Genomic DNA, 19,602 nt, shown 5'->3' with positions numbered 1-19,602 from the left:
AAGCGCAGTTTATCACAGTACAAGACATACCACTTCCCCTTCTCCTGAGGGCACTGGTTACTGAAGAGTGGATGGAGCAGACAGGGTGAGGCATGGGATTTCTACTTTCTCATTAAGCAGGAAACAGGCTGCAGGACAAATAACATCTAAGATTCCTTTATAATATTTTCTCTCTAGAAAACTGTTACTTTAGTTTCAGCAAAGAGGCTCAGCTGAATTTCAAGCACTATAAAAATACAACACCTAAACCATTCAATAGGAAGTGTTGGCAAGGGTGTGGAGAAATAGGGACCCCTGTGCATTGCTATCAGGAGTGTGAAATGGTGCATCCATTGTGGAAAACAGTTTGGTATTCCTCTAAAAAATCACCCAGAATTACCATGATGCAGCAACCCCACTTCTGGGTATATACTCAAGAGAACAGAAAGCAGGGACATGAACAGGTATTTGCACACTCATGTTCACAGCAGCATTATTCACAAGAGCCAAAAGGTGGAACCCCAAGGGTCTACCGTCAGATGAATGAACAAACTATCGTACATCCATATAATGGAATATAATTCAGCCTTAAAAAGGTATGAAGTTCTGATACATGCTGTAATGGAGATGAACCTTAAAAATATTATTATTCTAAGTGAAATAATCCAGACACAAATGGACAAACGTGTGATCCACTCAAAAGGGATTACCCTATTGGACTCGTAAGAGACAGGAAATAGAATGATAGTTCCCAGGGACTAGAAAAAGGGAGCAGTGAGAAGTTCTTATTCAATGCATACAGAGTTTAAGGTTGGGATGACAAAAAAGTTCTGGAGACAGATAGTGATGGTGGTCCCGCAACACTGTGAATGTAACTAATTTTAAATCGCTAAAATGGCAAATTTTATGTATTAATATATATAATAAAAATTTCAAAATAAAAGGCAAAAATACATCACATTAAGACATTCTAAGAAGCCAAAATCTAAAGCAAATTTTAAAAAATTGTAATAGAAAAAGAACTGTTTTCCTACAAATAGCATGCAAATTAGATGCCCATTAAAAACTATCCTTTTTAAATTCAGTTAACTCAAGGTTTTCAGTTCAGTTCAGTCGCTCAGTCGTGTCCGACTCTTTGCGACCCCATGAACCGCAGCACGCCAGGCCTCCCTGTCCATCACTAACTCCCTAATCCACCCAAACCCACGTCCATCGAGTCGGTAATGCCATCCAACCATCTCATCCTCTGTCGTCCCCTTCTCCTCCTGCCCTCAATCTTTCCCAACATCAGGGTCTTTTCCAATGAGTCAGCTCTTCGCATGAGGTGGCCAAAGTATTGGAGTTTCAGCTTCAACATCAGTCCTTCCAATGAACACCCAGGACTGATCTCCTTTAGGACAGACAGACGGGTTGGATCTCCTTGCAGTCCAAGGGACTCTCAAGAGTCTTCTCCAACACCACAGTTCAAAAGCATCAGTTCTAGGTTTTAGCAAGAGACCAAATAATGAAATGAAATTAATATGAAAGGATAACCGAAAAATTAAGGATCAACAGTAATTCTATAAAACAAATACATATATATAAATTAATTCACTGAAGACACCTGTGTATTCCTTAACTAGTGTTGCTGTTCTTCAGGTGCTAAGCTGTGTCTGACTCTTTGTGAGCCCATGGACTGTAGCCCACCCAGCTGCTCCTCTGTCCATGGAAGTTTCCAGGCAAGAATACTGGAGTGGGTTGCCATTTCCTTCTCCAAGGGATCTTCCCGACCCAGGGATCAAACGAGTCTCTCGTGTCTCCTGTATTGGCAGGTGGATTCTTTAACACTGCGCCACCTGGGAAGCCCAAAGTTGTATTTAAATTTAGTTAAATCAAAATGGACAAGGCATACTGTTTTTATATAATAACTTTCATTTAGAATATATTAATACTACCATTATTTCTGAATGTTCATAGCATTTAATAATCTCACTTTTCCTTTAATTCTCTAGCAAGAGAAAAAAGATGTGTTGTCATGTTACAAATGCAATGATTTCTCAAGGTCATATAGCCACCCTCAGAGCCAGAATATAACATTAGGACAATTTCCTGCCTATTGCTGCTTCCGCTTCTCACCTTCAATTGCCACAGATATGCTATGATATCCATCACATTCAATGTGTGTTAAAAACTGGGAGGAACGCCATCCTAACAGCCTGCGGGGAAGCCACAGGAGAGGAGCGCTCCCGCTTCATTATCAGAACTTCCCAGGAATATCTCAGTACTCTTTGATGGGAAGAACCCTGGAGGTGGCAGAGTCCTGTCAGGCTCCGTGGGGAAGGCTGATTCTGTCTGGGGCTTTCTGCTCTCTAGAAATGGCTGCATCTGGGTCACTTCCCTGAGAGCCCTTAGTCAACACAGCGGGTGGAACATTCCCTGCACCCCTAACCCATGACTGCATCCTCTCCTCCGCCCTTTGCCAGAAAGAAACTGTCATCGCACTGCCGCCTTAACGGTGACCACAGGAGGACACACCAGGCCGGGTGGTGACACAAGCTTCCAGAGCACGAGGCCTGACGGGCGGGTCCTCCCAGAGCCAGGAGCAGGAAAGCCAGGCTGGGGGCGCCCCAGACCACCAACCAGCTCTGACACCCCAGTGGGCTGCCCTCAGCCACCTCCTCTCTGATCAGAGACTCCCAATCACTCACTTCCCAGGAAGGGTCTTTTCACCTCTCACCCTATATAAAAAGTCAGTTTAAAATAAGAGCAAGATAGACAAAAAAGAAATAAACATTAAATATAGCTATCATGTTTTATTAGTCATCTTTTAAATATTCACAACAACCCTGGGAGAGAGGAAGAGCAAAATGGAAGTATCCAGGGAGCCTAGGAAAAAAAGAACTTTGACGGAGAGAGCACCTCACAAAAAGGAAATAGACACTCTTTTTCTGGTTTAATTTAAACAGGAGTGCGTGTCTGTCTGTCTCTGTGTGTGTGTGTGTGTACGTGTGTCTGTGTGTGTGTTAAACAGGGAGGCTGTGTGTGGGTATCTCTCTCTGTGCGTCTCTGTGTGTGTCTGAGTGTGTGTTAAACAGGGAGGCTGTGTGTGGGTGTCTGTGTGGGTGTTAAACAGGGAGGCTGTGTGTGTGTGTGTGTGTGTCTGTGTCTGCCTCTGTATGTCTAGAAATGAGCAACAAAAAATCCCCAGGATACGATCTGTCACATCAAAACTCAAAAGTCTCCCAAATAAAGACACCATGAAACAAAAAAATTTCAAGTAACTAAAACGGGACAGTGAGTCTCTGGAACAAAAAGGGAAATGACCAAAACGACTGTGTCCGCCACGTTAAGAGTAAATACAAAAATGGCGGATTGCTTTTCATCTTTTTAAACACAGAGAAGAAAGAAAAAATGCACTGAAACAATTCAGAATGTGAGGACAGGGTGCAAAGTTTAGATTTCCTTTTATTCAGTACGTTTATCATTCACTGGGCTTCTTTACTAAGGACTGTCATCCTTTGGTTGTGGCAAATTCTCTGCTATTATTTCCTTGGGGATTCCCTGGTGGCTCAGATGGTAAAGATCTCCTGCAGTGCAGGAGACCCGGGTTCAATCCCTGGGTTGGGAAGATCTCCTGGAGAAGGAAATGGCAACCCACTCCAGTATTCTTGCCTGGAGAATCCCATGGACAGAGGAGCTCTGGTCCATGGGGTTGCAGAACTGAGTGACACACACACACACATATTATTTCCTCAGGTATTGGTTCCGTCCCATTTTCTACCTCCTACCCCACACTGAGGCTCAGATTAAATGTATATTAATCCTTAAATCTCTTCCTCTCTTCTGTATGTTTCTCACTTTTCCTCCCTGAACTAAACTCTGGTCTTCTGACTTATCTTCCATTTCACTAATTTTTTCTTCACTTGCACTTATTCTGCTGTTAAAACTATCCACCAGGTTTTTTACTTTGTTTATAGTTTTCATTTACACAATTTCTATTTGCTGCTATGTCGCATTTAAAATTTTCCTCACCTGAAAGATTTTCAAGCTTGACATAGTTCTTTAAACATAGTAGAGGGAGTTGTTTTATAGTCTAGGATAATTCAAAATCTCAAGTCTTTGCAGTTGTATTTCTGATGTTTCTCATAGTTCTACCTTCAAATGTACGGGTCTTGTTCCCATGTATACCTGATTGTGGTTTACTGTATGCTGGTCGTTTTACATCAAAACCTTGTTTTAAACATGAGACCTGGTGTCTGGGAACAGTACCTGCCTGGGAGATCATCATAATCCAAGGATTCACCTTCCTGTGATCCCCTAGATGTTAACCTAGACCACAAACAGGGATACGAGCTGGCTTATTTCTTAATCAGCCTTATTCAATCAGGGGTCGCAAGTTATTGAGGGGAATGGTGAATCTGACCCCTGAATTTTGTGCAGACTCTGTACTTTGGTTTCAGCCTCTTCATCCCACAAGGTTTTCAAACCTCAAGTTCATATGGTGAAACTGGCAGACGCCCTCAGAGCAAAAGAGATTTCCACTTTTACTATTAGTTCCCTTTAAAAATAGGGTTTTTTTTTGATCCACTGTGCAGCTGTGGGATCTTAAGTTTCCCGACCAGGGATCACACCCTTGCCGCCTGAAGTGGAAGCAAAGCATCCTAACCACTGGGTCCCCAGGGAAGTCCCCCATCCTCCTGTTAATATTAGCTTTCTCCTAACAGTTCTTCAAAATTCCTACCAACTTTTTGTAGTTTTACAAAAGTTTTGTTTTATAATTCTAGAGCATTCTTAGTAGTCCCACCAACTCTGGGAACCACACCTAATTTACAATAGTCTTTATCTTCAAAAACAATTTATGAATTAGCCAGAACTATTCTTAAGCTGCAAGGTTACCCAATTCAAAGCACCACAAGTAAACAAAGGAAATTTTCTTGTTTTATTCAGCCTAAAGGTGGCACTGACTCCATACAAAGCCAGGCAAGGAACACAAAGGACATCATTAGACTTCTATTCCCTCCCGGCAGACCTCACTTCTCCTTAAGAAGACGGGTTTTTTTCCCTAAGACAAAGATGACAGCCATGCGTATATCTTTAAAGCTTGACCACACACCTATTCTGTGATCCCTGTACCTTCCTGCTACCTTCTGGACAGAAGGTCTGGGGATTTGTATTCCAAGCCCACTTAAGTGGCTAGTCAGAACAAGATTATCTGGGATACACTGTGATCGGCAGTCCAGCCAGAACAGCGTGGAGTAGGAAGGTAAGCAGTTATTCAAAAGGCAAAGCAGGACACAGTCATCACAGAAAGGGGTTGATAAAGTGTTCGAAGACACAAAAATCATGGCTACCAGAGTCCATTCCACCTTCCTTCCCGTTTTTCCAATTTCCTCACTTCTTCAACTCCAAATGTTTTTTTTTAACTTCATCTTTTGTTTCCCTGATTTGATTTTAATTCTCCTTTATGAGTTTCAAAACTGAACTTAATTGGCCTGTTGCTGTTTCGTCTTTTTATCTTTTAACCTGTCAGCTATCGTTTAAAAGAAGCAATGCCTTCTTTCATGTCTCTGAAAACGGACTCCAGCCATTCTGTAAAATCTTCTTGGGTTTCTTGTTGGAGATCCATTTCAGGGATTAGGTTTGTCTGTGTCCTTACTGTACTGATCTCTTCTACCTCAAAATAAGCCAATAGTTAATTCCACATAAGTGCTTGGGTTTTTTATGGTTTGTTTTTGCTGTAACCAGTGTGCCTGCTACTTATTTATTTATGGCCACTTGCTCCGCACAGCCTGCAGTATCTCAGTTCCCCATCTAGGCAGGGATGGAACCCACAGCCCTTGCAATGGAAGCATGGAGTCTTAACCACTGGGCCACCAGCGAAGTCCCCCATGGAAGTGTTTTCATTTGACCACACTTCCACTTTTAATTTATTGATCCTTGCCATTAATGCTGAGCAGCACAATAATAAAGAGATTTTATAGTGAGTCAAACAGAGCTCTATACCATTTTGACATAGGCCATCATCACTCTAATGAAAAAATCGAGACTCTAAGATTTGATTGTGTTGATTTCTAAAGTATTACTAAATTTTCAAATTAAGTAATACTGCTTCAAATTAAGCTTCAGGTCAGATTGTTAAATCAGTGGGGGAAGAGGGGTCTTAACTCTGATCTTGTTTTTTCATTACATTTATGTCTTATTTCTTTTTTGTGATGTTATAGTTCTTTTCAACAAGCATTTTTCCATTTCATTCTTAAAGCTTACAATCTTAGATCAAGAAGGAAATTCAAGATATTTTAGTGCAAGCTCTTTGTTCCATTATATTAGAAATGAGAAACCCAACCCAACAAGATTAGCTATCTGGATAAAATCATAGAGACAGCTAATTTTATAACCAGGGACTAGAATTGTATCTCCAAATTCCAACTTTCATACACAAAAATAATCCACGAAAGGCAGGTTAAAAGGTGATCAGAACTGTACTACTAGGCAATCTTTCTAAGGCAGCAAATTAACTGGCACTTAGAGGCAAACTGAAGCAAAAGTATAATATCCTTTTTGTCCAAAAGGCAAATACTAGAAGGACACTGAAGGGTACACATGAACATCAATAGCACTTTCTGAAAAAATAAAGAATATTGTTCAAAGCAAAAAAATATGAACGATTTGCAGACTGATTGTCTAGACAAACTCATAACTTACGTCACAAAACTCTGCTGACAGGCACTGTCAGGCACACACATCACCATTAACAAAGACAAACAGCCATGAGTCATTTAAGCAACACTTTATTTTAGTAAAATCCAAAAACCAAGATCCATGATCAACTAGAAAGAAATGGATTTGAACTGAGCCAGGCACCAGGCTCAATATTTTCTTCTCAAAAATTTCATTTTCAGTTTTCTATAGGCAGTTTAAGTTCTCTATTATTTTTACTTATCATAAGCAACTAAGATCCACACGGTACATTTAGGTAAGTATGGTGAAATAAACTTTAAGACCACAAAAACCAGTAAGTTTACCAACTAGTGTTTTATTTCTAGAGCCATAATTACTAAACCGCAGTTACCTGGATCAATTAAAACTGAGAAAACATTAAAAATCAGTTAAAATATTTACCCCTAGGATATTAGCCATGGAAGGCTACAGACAGTATTTAGGACAGATAATATGGTATTTAGTTCTGCAATTATTCAACAGGCTTAAGAGTTTAAAAAAAAAAAAAAAGGAATACTTTAATTAACCAGGAAAATCTTCCACCAAAACTTAATTTTTTGACCTCCACTCCAAAAAAATGCAGCATGGCTTTCCTGTGCTGTGGGTGCTTTCACTGTACCAGTATTTAAGATGAGCTATCTCTTCCTTGGTTTTTTTCAGTTGTTATGTGGTAGTTTCAGCCGGTAAAGAATCTGCCTGCAATGCAGGAGACCCCAGTTCGATTCCTGGGTCAGGAAGATTCCCCTAGAGAAGGGATAAGCTACCCACTCCAGTATTCTGGGGCTTCCCTGGCGGCTCAGAATCGGCCTGCAGTGTGTTCGATCCCTGGGCTGGGAAGATCCCCTGCAGGAGGCACAGCAACCCACTCCAGTGTGCTTGCCTGGAGAATCCCATGGACAGAGGAGCCTGGCGGGCTACAGTCCACAGGGTCACAAAGAGTCGGACACGACTGAGTGACTAAGCACACACACACACATCTTTTTTAGTTGTCTCCATTATTTGAGATCTAGTCTCAGGTTATTTTTTGTATATAAGGTTAGCTAAAACTCAAATTTACCAATTCATTTAATTTTACTAAGAGCCACGAAAGCCAAATTTCAACAAAATCGTGACTAAAGGCATCATTACAGTCTTAACTACACTCATCTTCAGTGAGAAGTGTAAAATAACTTCCAGTATCACTTAATTCTAAGAACAGTAAAATGGAATTTCAAAGCTTTACAAAATTCTGAGTTTATAAAAGTAATTTTTTTAAATGAAGAGAACTAACTAAGAAAAAGCTAAAATTCATCATCTTAGATACTATATATTTTGTTTTAAGATGGTACCTAAAATAAAAGGCAAGGACCTAATAGTTGAATCAGCTGATTTTATCCTAAATAAGATTCAGTTCCATTAAAATTAGTATAGGTTATCATGTAATATTACATACTGGCAATCGATTAGGTGGCCTAAAAATTTCTACCTCTGAAACTTGTATTTAATACCTCTGTGTTCTAGCTACAATATCCTAAAAGCTAAAGATTTTTTTCAGGAGAGAAAACTTACTCATCCCTAAAACGTCAGTATACATTTAGTGAAATCACTTTGAGTTGTGAACAAAGATCTTATAAGTATCTTACATTTTCTTCAGCATAGTACCATTTGTTCTGGGCTTCCCAGGTGGCTCAGCAGTAAAGAATCTACCTGGCAATGCAGGAGATGCGGGTTCGATCCTTGGGTCGGGAAGATTCCCCTGGAGGAGGAAATGGCAATCCACTCCAGTATTCTTGCCTGAAAAACCCCACGGACAGAGGAGCTTGGCGGGCTACAGTCCATGGGGTTGCAAAGAGTCGGACATGACTGAGCATGCACAAACCATTTGTTCTAATTATGTCCACTGAGCAGTTTCTAAAGAAAATGTATTTACAGTAACTCATTGACTCCATTAGTTTAACTTCTGAAAGATCCCAAGAAGCTAACTTAGTATCTTGACATGTTTATTGTGACATCTGCCAGACATATTTTACAAAGCAGACCTTTTCTAACGTAAGACTAGTTGACAACTTAGAAAGTAAATTGCCCACGATCACAGAATTATTGTTAGAGTCTCATCCATATCTGACTGGTCTTAATTCCCAAGTTCTTTTAAACTACGCCATACACTGTACACTATAACCCAACTTTTAACATTTTTCAAATTCCACTACCCACAATATTTAAATTTCATTGTTTTCAAGGACTTAGGTAACTCCTCTACATGAGGCTTTTATGTCCAAGCACTAAACGTCATCCCTGCTACTGCTGCTGCTGCTGCTAAGTCACCTCAGTCGTGTCCGACTCTGTGCGACCCCATAGATGGCAGCCCAGCAGGCCCCGCCGTCCCTGGGATTCTCCAGGCAAGAACACTGGAGTGGGTTGCCATTTCCTTCTCCAATGCATGAAAGTGAAAAGTGAAAGTGAAGTCGCGCTCAGTTGTGTCCCGGTTCTTAGCAACCCCATGGACTGCAGCCTACCAGGCTCCTCCATCCATGGGATTTTCCAGGCAAGAGTACCGGACCCTAAAAATGTTTAAAATTCTCAGCCTAAATTTTTAAAATTTCCAGCATTCCACAATGCTAAAAAGACAAGAGATATTTTCATTATCCCTAAGTACTGCCTCACAAAACACTTACTAGCAAAGGAAAATATAGCACACACCATCCACCATCTTAACCAAGTGTTCAAAGTAACTCCAGTCACAGGACAAATAAACATCATGCCCACCCAACAAAACACAAGAACACTGTGATGTTCCTGTCCAAAATGCACTGGACAAACCAGAGTTGAGAGTCATTTTATGAAATGACTGCTCTGTAACCTTCAAAAAGGTTAAGGGCATGAACATCAAAGACCGAGGAACCGCTCTACAGTGAAGTATATTATAGAGATGGGACAACTGGATGAAAAGTGTGATACTGGGGATTCCCTAGTGGTTCAGTGGTTAGGACTCTGAGCTTTTACTGCCAAGGCCAGGGTTCAATCCCTGGACCAAGAACTAAGTGTGCTGCTGGACTAGGCCCTTTGCTACATACAGTGGTGTTTGGCAAAACATGAATGGGCTTGCAGGATGAAGGGTATGTGGGAAATTTTTGTTTGTTTGCTCTTCTTAAAATTATTTTGTTAAAAGTGTTTCAAAATAATTTTTAAAATATTTAATGCATATTAATTAAAACATAGGCACTAATAAAATTCCTCCTACTTTTGCCTGATTTCAAAGGGGGTCTAACTTTTTTGCTTTTGCAGTCAGGAGTATTAGAACTGGGAGAGTGAAGGATGTTACACTGTGATTACTGATTAAAATTTGTCCCGATTAGCTAAATAAAATTGGATTTTTTTTTTTTTTTTTTTGCTTCTTGCATTTTAAGGAAGGAGTGATTAGAATTCATGTCAAAAGTGTAAACATGCACACAACTTTATCTAAAGGTTGTCAGATAAAACTTCTCTACAGACCAGGTATCAATCAAATGGTGTATCAGGGTCTTTTAGTTTCAACAGTACTGTGTTTTGGGTTTGGGGATGGGTCCTCCATCCAGTTCTGCATAGTCAGCACTCATGACACGCTGGTTAATTAAGATGGATCCAGACTGATTTTTAAGTCAAGGCTTTTAAGTTTTTATAGTAGGCTACACTGACATTTTAAGATGTGTTAAGTCACTTTGGTTGTGTCTAACTCTGTGACCCTATGGACTGTAGCCTGCCAGGCTCCTCTATCCATGGGATTTTCCAGGCAAGAATACTGGAGTGGGTTGCCATTTCCTCCTCCAGGGGATCTTCCCCACCCAGGGATGGAACTCAAATCTCTTATGTCTCCTTCATTGGCAGGCAAGTTCTTTACCACTAGTGTAAATTCTTAATTTCTACGGAAATAAAGTTTGTAATTTTATCAGTAAACATCAAGTGATCTCTCAAGACAAAACAAAATACATTGGAAAGGTTAGGATTTGAAATGATCTCCAAGTGTTTACTTTCATACTTAAAACATTATACCCTCTTCACCCTACTTCCAAAAAACTGTTGAGACAGCTAACAAAAATAGTCAAATTTTATCTTTTTTAAAAAGCCAGGGGGGACTTCTCTGATGGTCCGATGGTTAAGAACCCGTCTTTCTATACAGGGGACACGGGTTCAATCCCTGGTCAGAGAACTAAGATCCCACATACCTTGGGGCAACTAAGCCCCCATACTGCAACTAAGACCCTTTGCGGCCAAATAAATACATAAAATATTTAAAAATAAAAAAGCCAGGGGACTTCCCTGGTGGTCCAGTTGTTAAAGACTCCAAGCAGGAGGTCTGAGTTTGATCCCTGCTCAGGGAACTAAGATCCCACAGGCCTCATGATGCTGTCAAATAAGTAAAATTAAAAAAAAAAAAAAAACACAGATGAAGGAAAGTGATAAAATAATTAAATGAAGTCAGGGAAAGTGGCTCTTCCCAATAGCGGATCACAAGTTCAATACTGAGTTTCACAGTATCCAGAACACTGTCTTTGAAAAACAAACACACACCTTATCAACTATTCAGGAAAATCCACAACTTTTCTCAGCACTAGTTTGAAATTTTTCACACATTTATAAAGTATACTTTTATACTGATAGTCCAGATTTTTTTTAAAGTAGCAGCTTTCTCTACCAATACACAAAGAACGTACTCCTTTTACCTTACTTCAAGTTTAAAAAACATTTGGTTTACTTGTTAAACTGGCTCACATGTTTTTTCTAACTTTGTATGAATTGGAGGAGGAAATGAAAATCAAGTAACTGGCCTAAAAGTTCCACCTTTTCTCTTTTTAATGTATTGTCCACAGAAAGCAGGCAACAGAGCCAAGCAATTATGAACGGCAGCTTTGGAATCAGGCCAAAACTCTGAATTAAAGACCTAGCTCCAATATTAGATATGGCTGGCTGTGGGATTCTTTAATCCCAAATCGCCTAGTCTGGAAATGACAATAAATATGTGAACTTAACTCACAAGGTTGCTATCAGAATCTGTCAAGTACCTGACAGCGTGCTAAACATAAGCATTCAATAAACTGAATAAGCACTTAATCTTAAATTTAATTAAACCACTTATTTCTAAAATACACATATACGGGGACTTTGCTGGAGGTCCAGTCTCTGTGCTTCCACTGCAGTGGGGGGCCTGGGTTTGATTCCTAGTGGGGAAACTAAGATTCCACACAGCAAAGTAAGATCTATGCAGCAAAGCCAAATAAAACAAATCAGTCAAATCCCTAGAGACAGAAAGTAGAATGGTGGGTGCAGGGGCTGCAAGGAAGAGGGAATGGGACTTACTCTTTTAACAGGCAACTTCAGTTTAGGAAGATGAAAAAGTCCTTTATGATGGCTGCTCAACCATGTGACTGTACAAACTGCACTTAACACTGCTTTGTGGTATGTATATTTTACCACAATTTAAAAAAAAATCACTATAAGGAACTATCTGAAAGAAAGAGGTTTTCATGGTGGAAATGGCCGACGCAAATTCTTCACAAAGGGACAAACTCATTTCTCAGCGGTTTTCTCTGCTATTGAGAGATCTGTTCAGATCCATCTAAATTCTGCCCCAAGGAAATCGATAAAAAGAAAAAGCAACGATCCAGCAATTCCACTAAAGTATACACACAAAAAGCTTGAAAACAGGGAAGACTCAAAATACTTGTACAGCAATGTTCATGTTGCAACACTGTAATGCCCAAAAGGTAGAAATGATCTAAATGTCCATCAACAGATGAACAGAAAACAAAATGTGATGTATCAGGCAATGCAGTATTATCCAGCCATTTTAAAAAAACGAACAACATTCTGATACATACACCACAGATGAACCTTGAAAATATTACTCCAAGTAAAACAACCAGACACAAAAGGACAAGTATTGCATGATCCACTTACATGAACTATCTAAAATAAGCAAATTCACAGAGACTAAAAGTAAATTAAGAGATTTCCAGGAACTCCAGGGAAGAAGGAAAGGGAAGTTACCACTTAATGGCCTTCTATCTGGGGCGATGAGAAAGATTTTAGAAATAGTGGTGATGGTTATACAATGCTGTGATTGTAATTAAAGGCACTGAATTTAAAAGGCTTAAAAATTCTTTAAATGGAAAAAAAAAGAAAAAGAACAGGAGAAAAGTGGGAAGCTAACGAATTTCCCTGAACCCCTTTAGGCACTTTTCAAACTAATTCCAGTACTAGGGTCAATCTCTTTGCACTTTCTTTACTTATAAAGTGGGCATTTTACATGTTGTCATCCTCCTTTGTCAAATTACCATTTCAATAATCTAACCTAAGTGGTTTAAGGCCAAGAACACTTTTTAATTTTAGTTCAGTTCCGCTGTCTCATTTTCTTTAAGTACATTTTGGTCTGAAAATTGAATGGAGACAAAACTCTGTTCACATTTATGTTATAGTCAATACTAAGAACTTTTTCTAAATATATCAAATTCTTAATAATGAACAAGATATAAGCAGTTTTCTCAGGTATCATTTAACTCAATTTCTAGTGAAAATACTAAGGTGACTGAGATCTAACCACAAATAAGACAGCTAAACTTTTCTTACCTTCTTTAATTGCCCAATAAAAACAAAGCAATTCCAATTGCCCTTCAACACATTTAGGAGTTTCTATCTCAAATATAACAACAGCCCAGGAGAGGGGAGAAGATACTGCTTTGAAAACTTGTATGATAGCTGAAGAAAACTGGTGGAGGGATTCTGCATTGGGTAACCAGTTCTAAAGGCTATTTTCCAATTTTAAGTTTACTAATTACAAGCCAGACATTAATCTCCATTATAGATATTCACGTTATAGATAGCTGTCTACTAACTAGGGCTCATTTTAACCCGATACCCCAAATAGGACCAAACACTTGACTACACTCTGATTCTATAATTATACCAGAATACAATCACATACAGGCTTCCCTAGTGCCTCAGATGAGAAAAAATCTTCCTGCAATGCAGGAGACCTGGGTTCAGTCCCTGAGTCGGGAAGATGCCCTGGAGATGGAAATGGCAACCCACTCCACAATTCTCACCTACGAACTCCCATGCACAATCACAGACAGTACTTTAAGGTGGGGAACAGGTGATGTATTTCCTTTGCCATCCTACAAAGACAAAAACACTTTGTCAGAGGGGGAAAAAATCCCCCAAGAACAATTCTTGCCCTCACAGAATTTATATTCTCCAGAGTCTGTGGAGATTAACCTTATAATCAGTATAACAAGGATTGGCATCACATGCAGTTTTTACTTCCTTAGAAAATTCAATTTCTATAAAGTATTAAACATAGTATGTAATTTTAATTCCTTCAGTCTTCAGAACAACCCCAAAAGAGCAACAGTTTCTATTATCATCATCCTTTTTTAAAATAGGGAAACTAGGATACAAAGATGTGAAAGGGAATTGTTCAAGGTAACACAACTAGGAGGTGGCAAAAGCTAGGTTTTGAACCCAGATGGAGTGATTTCAGAACCTATGTCTATGGGCACCCACTAAGCCATACTCTGTCTCACTCAGTCGTAAATTCATTTTGCCTCTGGAGTTACACTTTTTAAATAAGCGAATTCTTTTAAAGTCCTCCATAATTTTTACAACCATGGAACATGAGTGAATCTGCCATCAACTCTGACAATCCCTATCCAACTTTTTATTTTCCCACTAGGTCAAAGTGGGAAAAAGCAGAGAAGCAGCGTCAGAAACAGGCATAGAGAATGAAGGCAAGGATTGCAGAAACAAAGAGGAAAGAAAAAACAAAAATGGGAAAACTGCATCTGGGAGCATTCCAGTAAAGGAAAGCCAAGAAAGAAGAAAATGGTAAGAAAGAAAAAGAAAGAGTAGAAAAAGAAGAATATTAAGATGCATTCAGTACTTCTGATTTATACACCTAATTTTTTCCAGTATTATATACACACATTCTCTCAAATACTAATTCTTAGTTTTACTACCCCCACACAAGTAGCCTCAGCTACACGTTGGTTAATCGAGTATTATTCTTCATATTGGGGCTTCCCTTGTGGCTCAGCTGGTAAAGAATCTCCTGCAACGCGGGAGACCTGGGTTCGATCCCTGGGTTGGGAAGAACCCCTGGAGAAGGGAAAGGCTACCCACTCCAGTATTCTGGCCTGGAGAATTCCATGGACTGTAGAGTCCATGGAGTTGCAAAGAGTCGGACACGACTGAATGGCTTTCACTTCACATTCCTCACACTGCCATACTGCCACTTAAGCTCCCTGATTACAAGGAAACCCAACTCTGCAATTATAACGAACAATTGATTAATTACATTTCCTATCTTCTTTTAGTTAACAGTGAATAAATAAGCTTAACTCAAATAAATGTAGACAACTTTTGAAGAAAAAAGGTATCAATGTAAGGACCTTCAGTAAACTGCTATTAACAAAATTCGTGGTAATTATCTTTCAGCTGTGTGTGAGTGTGTATTCAGCTGTGTCTGCCTCTTTGCAACCCCATGACTATAGCCCACCAGGCTCCTCTGTCCATGGGATTTTCCTGGCAAGAATACTGGAGTGGGTTGCCATTTCCTTCTTCAGAGGATCTTCCTGACCTAAGGGCTGAATCAAATTTCTTTTGTCTCCTGCATTAGCAGGTGAATTCTTTACCTGCAGGCCACCTGGGAAGCCCATATCTTTCAGGTAGATTACCTCTAATACGTTTCAGGAAAAGTGAAATTTAATACCATTCTCAAAGAGAATTACATCTCAAACAATCCTTCAAAAAAATGCTTTCCCTTAGACAAATATAAAAATCACTTGATCAGCATCTGTTTAAGCCACTAAGACAATTTCATGTTAGTTACACCACAGCAGTTATGTGAAGAGGACTGCAATATTTGAAAAATTCATATTTTCAATGAAGAATGACACATGATACAATTTAACTAGGTGGAATGCAAGGTAAATAGCTGGTCACCAGTAATAACAGAAAAGGTGAAGTGTTTGGTACTTTTTCAGTGTTTTGATTTACTGGAGCAGAGACCTTGTCTTTTATATTTTGTTTTGGAACACACCATCGATCTAAGGATGATCCAAATAAAATGATAGAGCATTACTATAAACTAATCCCACTCCCCTTATCTAATTTAAGATTACTTACTTTCCCAAAACAGAAATCCATTATACTAAAAATTAAAATCATTCTCACCAAGACTTGTGCCCCAGACAATGAATGCCCAAGCCTACTATGCTTTAATGACAAAGTCTTTGCAGTCACTTTCTTAAAAGTTAGTCAAATCACTGGTGCATGGAACTGAGGGTTGGGGGGAAGAGTTGGGGAGTTCCAGCTGCTCTGTCTGCCAAGATAAACAAAAATTCTTAACTCCCTGTTTGCCAAGTAATCTACAGTAAGCAGTCTGAATTATTTTGATTATTAAAGACCTCGTTTTAAAGTAAGGAAAAGCATGCCCTAGAATAAACTTCCCTCACAACGTAATTTCATACCAGAGTGACTAGTTCTCACCGTGTTTCTCCTCAGCAGCAGCCGTAGCATCAACTGGGAACTGGACAGAAATGCAAATTCTCCGGCCCATCCCAGACCTGCAGCATCAGAACATCTGGGGTGGGGCCCAGCAATTGTGTTTTAACAAGCCCCGCAGGGGATGCTTGGGTTCTGAGAACCAATGGCCTAAGGGCTAAGAGTCATAAAGGTTCAAGGTTTACTGGCTTGGTGACCAAGAGGTAATCACCCAGCTTCTCTAGACTTGTTCTTCTTCTAAACAATGGAATTACGGGGTTGTTATGAATATTAAATAAGAAAACCACGTTAAGTTTCTAAGAGCAATGCCTGACATATAAAAACATTATTCAAGCACTAGCTGTCGCTACTCACATGAGTTTTGACGGTTGCAGACTGGACCGGAGATAAAGACAGACAGAAACGGCTTAATCCCTACCTCTCCAAGAGTTTAAACCTAGTGACCAGGCCAAGGCACGTGTACACAAAGCAGAACCAACCAAACTCCCAGAGGAAATGAAGAGGGGCAAACGAGTGGACCGTAAGAAGCAACAAATTCTGACCCAACATTATAAGAGAAGGCTTTAAAGAAGTGACTGCCTATGCCCAATAGAGTTCCACGGCCTCAAGGGAAGAAAAAGTCATTTCCAGCCTACAGGTGTGAGCCAAGATCACAAGAAGCAGGCGAAAGGAAAAGTGCACAGTAGTAGACTGCAGTGGCTGGAAAACGGACCAGGAAAAATATGCTGTAGGACATAAAATCGGTCACCCCAAATCCTGGGGCTTAGCTGGGAGTTGGGGGAGGGATTGGAGGCGTGGGTAAGACCCGGCCTCCGCCCGGCACTCTAATGCACACGCTCGTCTGCAAACTAAGTTCCCCTTTTGTTTTCTGAGCACCCAGAGACCACTTTTACGCATAGCGGCCCATCAAGCCATTGTCTGCAGCAAAGTTGAACGCAAGAAGCGTGCCCGGAGCCCCGCATTCCAAGCAGTGGGCGCTACTCCAACTAGACCCGATGTCTGAACATTCTCAGACACCAACGAGTGCAAAACCATGAACAGTTAAAAAAAAAAAAATAGCTTTCTTAAAAGGCAAAACTTGGATAATCACAAAGTCGGGAGTAACGAGGGCAGGGGTTTTGCTTTTGGGGTTTGTTTTGGTTTTTTTCGGTCTTCTTCCCTGAAACCCCTCTGGATACTAGCCGAATCCCGATGGCTTATTTTCCCAAGCTTGCAGGCTGAGGTTTTCCTTCCGGTCATTGTGTTTATTTCCCCCAAAGAGCAAGGCCTCGCGGGGGCAGGCGCGCCGGCCCGGGACAAAGCCCACTCCCGGGCTCCACCTGGGCGCGGGCAGGGGCGGGGAGGGGCGGCGCTCCGCGGCCCGCCCGCCCGCCGGCCGCAGTTACCAGGCAGCGCGGCACCGCCCACCCCCGCCGCCCGCCGGCCAATCCGGCGCGTCTGCTGCCCGGGCGCACGAGCCCCGGAGACACCAGTCCGAGCGCGACCCCACCGCTGGGGCCTGGCACCGAGCGCGCACCCGCACCGCCCGAGCCGGCCAATCAGCGGGCCGGGCATGCGCAGCCCGCAGGCTCGCTCGCTCGCTCGCGCGCGGGGGCCTCACGCGTGAGGCGCCCCCCCACCACCACACGCCGCGCCGGTGCGCGCGCCCCTCCCCCACGCACCCAGGCGCGCGCGTCAACTGTCGTCCCCCGCGACCGCGTCTGCTCCTGCCCCACCCCCAACGCCGGCGGCCCGGGGCTGGTGGGGGGGCGGGGTGAGGGGCCCCCACACACACGGCCGCCGACGGTCCCCAGACCCCCACCTCCGTCCGTGCAGGCCGCCCCCCTGGAGGGAGGGGGCGAGTCTCAAAATAAAAGCCCTGCTCGAGATGGCAACCGGGGCGGGGGTGCGTGGGGAGGAACGGGGATGAGGCGACGGGGACTCACCCGAGTGCAGCCGCCTCCAGACAGCGCCGGGGCCGGGGGGGCGCCGAAGGGAAGCGAATGTGGGTCGCGCGCGCGCGAGCTGCGGCCGCGGCGGAGCAGCCTGGGGTTGAGACGGGCCGGCGAGCGGGCAGGAGGTGAGAGGGTGAGGGGGCCCGAGCGTCTCGGCCGAGCTCCTGTCACCGCCGCATGGCCGCCCTTGGCAGGGCCTCGCTCAGCGCCTAGATCCTCTCACAGGGGAACCGAGGGATAGGCCGGGGTAACCGCTGCAGGCGGGCGGCCACGGCTAGCGAGCGCGTGCGGGGAAGCGGGGGGGCGATCGGTGGCCCCTTTTCTCTGCTCTCCGAGCTTCTCTCTCTCACCCTCCTCCTCTTTTTTTTTTTTTTTTTTTTGTTCCTAGAAGGCGCGCTGCGCGTGCGCACCTGCAGCGCCGCCCAGCGGGAGTTGTAGTTTCTGATTCGTCCCCACCAACGCGACGGCGGGGGACGCTGGACTACGACTCCCAGGAAGCCTCGCGCTGACCAGCCCGGAGCCCGAGGACGCGGCGAGCTCGGCGCCCGGCCCTCTCGGGCAAGGACTGTCAATGGAGGCGCGGGTGGTGGGAGCGAGGAACATGGCTGCACCTGGGGCCTGCGCGGCTGCCCGAGTGGGGGAGGGGAGCGGGGACGCAGGGATGAAAATCCAGGCCGAGTCGGCTCCCTTGCCAGGCTTCAGCCGGCCGCAGCCACGGTCCCATGGCTCGCGCTCACTCGTGCATCCGAGATTCCCTGCAAATTGAGAGGCTGGAATACTGCAAAAGCCGGGGAGCCCCAGGCCGGCCTGCCGCCTTCCCTGCTCCGCCAAGGGACTTCTTCCGCCCTGCACCACCCTCCGGGACACAAAGAACTCCTGTTAGTTTTTAAAGCTTGCCTCGAGAGACTCTTGCCGCAACTTCGGACTGGGCGAGGGAAGGGCACCATTCTGTTTTTATTTACCCCTCCACCTCCAGGCTTTGCTCACTTTTCACTCGACATGTAGAAGGAAACTTAAGACGGAAAAGCCATGGAGGGCGAGCAGAAAACGTGACTTGCAGCCCGTTTTGTTCTGTCAACCGCTAAGCAATTTTCCTCAAACCCCACCCCCCCGGTATTTTTTTTTTTTTTTGGCATCTCAACTTTCATTAGCTCGCGAATTTCGAAATGGTGAGATATTACTGTTCACCCCAAGTTAGAAGTTTAAAAAACTCGAGGCCAGAGATTTTATATGTTTATGTAAAAACACAAAATCGAGTGATTATGTGATGTTTCTCCCTGCCGGAGATTCGGGCCACGCCGGCCATCCTCCCCCCTCCCCCTCCTCCTCGGTAGGTGGCGACCACGGCGCTTTTTCCAGCCTTTGTCGCTCGCAAGAAAACTTTCCGAGCAGCTAGTCTTTTGATGTAGGGCCAAGACCTTTCCTTTGAATTTGGGTTCGCAGATTAGCCTTCCCCATCTTCTTCCGTAGACCGCAC

General features: G+C 42.9%; 1 protein-coding gene and 1 long non-coding RNA gene across 51 annotated transcripts in view; one reads left to right on the top strand and one right to left on the bottom strand.

Moving 5' to 3' along the window:
- Positions 1-19,238, bottom strand: part of GTF2I (general transcription factor IIi) — an 83,082-nt gene extending 63,844 nt beyond the window's left edge. For 18 of the 50 annotated variants that reach the window (XR_014073351.1, XR_014073353.1, XR_014073363.1 and 15 more), the window contains exon 1: positions 18,117-18,473. The gene's annotated coding sequence lies outside the window, so the exon portion shown is untranslated. Of the gene's footprint in view, positions 1-13,733; positions 13,806-16,176; positions 17,569-18,116; positions 18,474-19,022 lie in introns of those variants that run through there. The other 32 variants (XR_014073352.1, XR_014073355.1, XR_014073366.1 and 29 more) reach the window with 5 other exon arrangements.
- LOC145532579 (uncharacterized) lies at positions 18,183-19,382 on the top strand. The gene is made up of 2 exons (XR_014073379.1): positions 18,183-18,250; positions 18,514-19,382. It is a non-coding gene; the product is annotated as an uncharacterized LOC145532579 (long non-coding RNA).
- The last annotated feature ends 220 nt before the right edge of the window (positions 19,383-19,602 follow it).

This window comes from Giraffa tippelskirchi, chromosome 13, assembly GCF_054371585.1.
Source record: "Giraffa tippelskirchi isolate mGirTip1 chromosome 13, T2T-mGirTip1v1.2.pri, whole genome shotgun sequence".
Classification (NCBI taxonomy): Eukaryota; Metazoa; Chordata; class Mammalia; order Artiodactyla; family Giraffidae; genus Giraffa; species Giraffa tippelskirchi.
This window is presented reverse-complemented; position numbering and strand designations above follow the sequence as displayed.